The 3,975-nt window shown below is 41.1% G+C and overlaps 1 long non-coding RNA gene across 1 annotated transcript; it reads left to right on the top strand.

The window, feature by feature from the left end:
• Positions 1-586: 586 nt before the first annotated feature.
• LOC123141349 (uncharacterized) lies at positions 587-2,195 on the top strand. The gene is made up of 2 exons (XR_006470230.1): positions 587-1,489; positions 1,654-2,195. It is a non-coding gene; the product is annotated as an uncharacterized lncRNA (long non-coding RNA).
• Positions 2,196-3,975: the final 1,780 nt, after the last annotated feature.

Raw genomic sequence — 3,975 nt, 5'->3', positions numbered from 1 at the left:
CGAGTAAGAAAATTGAGGGCCTTTTTTATTCGTCGGATGTGTGAAATGCAAAAATAGGGGGAAAACACAGATATGCAATGGCACGTCACCCAGAATTAGTGTGGATGGTTGATTATGCGCAAGAAAAAGATAGGATTTTTCACATGAAGGTCAGAGTGGATGGTAATTTTGTTATGGAACCTAGCAAAATGACTCCTAAGGAAAATGTTATATGAGAAGGGGGGGGGCTTAAAAATCCAGATGGAGAAAGTACCATGTCTCATTGAGCCTCTGACTATAAAAATTTCTTTGTTAAGCCTTAAACTTTGTAAATTGTTTAACTTTAAGTCTACCATAGTTTTAGACTGCGGTATAAATGTAAGCTAGGAATTTATAATCGTTCATTTTACAGGTTCCCAATCTGCAGCATGCCTTGCGTTCGCGATTTTTTTCTACTTTTCGAAACTTTGACGGTGCAAAACCACCCTAAGAACCAAGACCCATGCATGGAGATGCTAAAAAGTAAGAAATGAAAACAAATCATTTCTATATCTATATATTCTCTACTATGCCTGGTTCCACCACCTCTCCTGCTCACGTACGACAACCATCCTCCCCCTCGCACGATCCCTCGCGTGAAAAAAAATCGCCAAAGAAAACCAACGTTCCAAGCCAAAGAAAAGCTAGGGAAAAAAGTCCCCACGTTCTCCACCTTCTCCATCCCTCCCCCACATGCCGATCTTTCCCAGGCCTTTCTCTCCCAAATCCCGAACCATCCCGTCTCCGTCCACCCAGATCTGCTCTCTCGACGTCGCACCTCAAGGGTCTCCTCTCTCTCTCTCTCTCTCTCTCTCTCTCTCTCTCTCTCTCTCTCTCTCTCTCTCTCTCTCTCTCTCTCTCTCTCTCTCTCTCTCTCCGGCAACCGCGGGGGGACGCGCCGGCGCAGCCGTCCAAGCATGCCCGCCTGGACACCTCGTTGGGATTCGTCTGTGGGCTCGACCTAGGGCGCCACTACTCTCACAGCCATGGGGCACGCGTCTTTTCCAACCTGCATGCTCTCGCAGGGAGCCTGGCTGTGGACATGTCATCGTGATGACGCTGGGGTCGTACATCATGGTCGCCGCCCCTGTCACATCCATGGCGACGACGGGGGTGCCGGTCGAGCTACCGATTCCACCCGACGGACGAGGAGCTAGAGGTCGACTCGTACCTGCCGCCACTCTCCCACGTCTGCAATCGTGATGGCCAATGGCGCTTGGTCCGCACGGCACGACACGCGTGTCCGGGAAGACCAACACGTGCAACGACCACATCCTCGACAACGCCCCTGGGTGCTACCTGAACAAGCTTCTCACATGGATCTATCTCTTTTCCTTTTTGCTTTGAGGTTGTGCTTGTCCGTGAAAATATATGGTTGATTGATGAACTTTGTCTTCGTGTCTGTTTCAGATCCTTAACGTCTTAAAAGACACGTCAGTCGGTCTGGATGTGCATCTCTCTAATCTCTGAGGTATAAAAAATTGCATCTTGTTCAAGCTCCCATGTATTATATAACAATTTATCCTTAATAGATGATAACCCACTGTACAGTACATAAATATTATATTAATACATTGGAGTTCAATGAATGAATTGTGGCTAATGCAATTGCTAATTCATTGGCTTTGATTATAGCTAGCTAACTCCATGCCGACGACCAACTATGTGCGGATGCCACATCCAGGACAGGTGCGCTCCTGGAAGCAGCTCGACGTTGCCCTAGGCTTTACATTCTGGTAATGTGAATATCCATCTGCCTCCTCTGCTCAGAGTCATTGTTCTGAAACCCTGAAGTTTATAGTAAGTTCACCCTCTACTGTTGTCGCAAGCATCATACAATTAAAATAGGTAAATAGTACAACAAGTGGTTCGGTTCATAGTGGGATCCGGTATGTCATGCTCCTTCTACGAACAACAAAGACAATGCAGCGACAATTAATCAGAGCTGCTGGTGAATAATATGACTACAGAGAGTTGAGATGTCACTAATGGCTTCACCTATGAGCTATGAGTTGTCAAGGCTATATTATTTATCATTTATTTCATGTAATATTGATCATGATTATAGCAACAGAGAATACTTCCATGTAGTTGTCTGAATATGGCATGAAAGCCAAGTGTAAGGGCAAAATTTAAGATTCCCTTGTATCATTAGAAAAATCATTGTCTCACTTTTTTGGACTGTATTTTGTTTTTCATTCTTTGAACTTTTTTTAAATTTGGCTAGATGCATACCTGAAGTAGATTGTATTAGGCTGCATGTGCATTCCACATGTTTGATACTGATGAAATCAGAGATCCGATGATTAGATAATTCTTATCTAGCTCGCAATCCCCAACAATGGACTTAATACTACTTGCATAACAACTACACTTTGGTGTGCACTCAAGTAACTAAACTCTTATTCATTTCTTTTTCCTCACCAACTTAACACAAGGGAGTTCCTTTTTTATTTACAATGAATCAGATATTAAGTAGTGTTTTTTTCTGCCTCAGATGCTACAACAAATCATCTCAAACATGCTAACATTTTCTGATCCAACTTCCGAGCTTGTGTTTGGAATTAGACTATATAAGTGTGCTTGATACATATTATTATTTCTGAAAGGAACATGTTCATCATCAAAGCAACAGATTATAGGCATACGTTCTTGGTAAATTAATAGCAGTATTATTCTTTCTCTATACCTTGTTTTATTAGAGAAGCAGTTGAGATGTTCTACTGAGACTAATGCATTGCATGTTTTGTGTGTTTCAACCAGAGGCCAAAAGCCCAAAACCACTTTAAAAATATGTATTGAGCTCTGAAACTATGATACTTGTAAACAATGTTTGTGCATCTCCTTTGAACACTTACTTTTTCTTGACTCTTGTTTTTTGTTGTTCTGCAACCAACTTCAAGGGTGAAATGAGATAATATAGAGCATTAGATCTGCTGATTTTATGTCAATTACTGCAATATCTGCCATATAATTTCCAGTCACTTTTGTTCTTCTCAGACCTGCCATTTACACATCTCCTAAGAGTGGGATCAACACAATTTTTAGTTTGCGTTTTGTTTGGAATTTCCATTTTTTGTTACCCTATTGAGATACATCTCCTAGATCATTTGTATTTGTTAGCACATTAGTTTTGGACGAATTATAAGACAACCTGAAGATAAAATTGTTAACATAACTTGCAGAACCAAAGAAACACATGGCATTTATATTTGTCGCCGTTTCTAATGTCGCATCAAGAGAGCATGGGTTGCCGCATCAAGTTCCTCTGTTGCATGTACCATATCGTTAAAGAAGTGAGAAAAACTCTGGAATTACATAGTACTCCCTCCGTCCGGGTTTATTAGGCCTCTTAGCATCACAAGCATGTCCTATTTTATAAGGCCTCGCTTTGGAAAGGTGCATGCATGCAACCATTGGTTAGTTGCATTGAAAGCCATTGTTGTTGGTGTCATGGCTGGAAAATTAATACACTTCATGTGTGCTTTTTCATTGGCTGCATGCAGTGAGAGAGTGCATTGGGAGTGGAATAGAAGAATTAATGTGAGCAAATTACTATGTGTCTTGGTCTAAGAGAAGTTGTCTTTAGGCCTAATAAACCCGGACGGAGGAAGTACCATTGTAAGGGATGGTTACCACGTCCATCTACATAAGATAAACATGAGCTAGATCAATCTCTATCACTTTCTGAAATTTGAAACAACTTGTTGAAAAAATATAGTTTCAATGTTACATTTCTCTATATGCTCAAAAGTAAGCATGGCTCTCCTAGACATGAATTTTGCAGTGTTTGCTCTTCATTTTCATAAGCCTAACTAATTTTTTGTGTAGATATTAATTACACTCCGTTCTTGAAAAGAGAGCGTGATATTTGTTTTGCTAACAACCTAAGACCAAGGGCTAAGCATGCAGCATTGCACTTTATTTTACCCTTGATTAGTTACTACACTACCTATA

Source organism: Triticum aestivum, chromosome 6D, assembly GCF_018294505.1.
Source record: "Triticum aestivum cultivar Chinese Spring chromosome 6D, IWGSC CS RefSeq v2.1, whole genome shotgun sequence".
Taxonomy (NCBI): Eukaryota; Viridiplantae; Streptophyta; class Magnoliopsida; order Poales; family Poaceae; genus Triticum; species Triticum aestivum.
The sequence above is the reverse complement of the archived record's forward strand: the minus strand, read 5'-3'. Positions and strand labels throughout refer to the sequence as shown.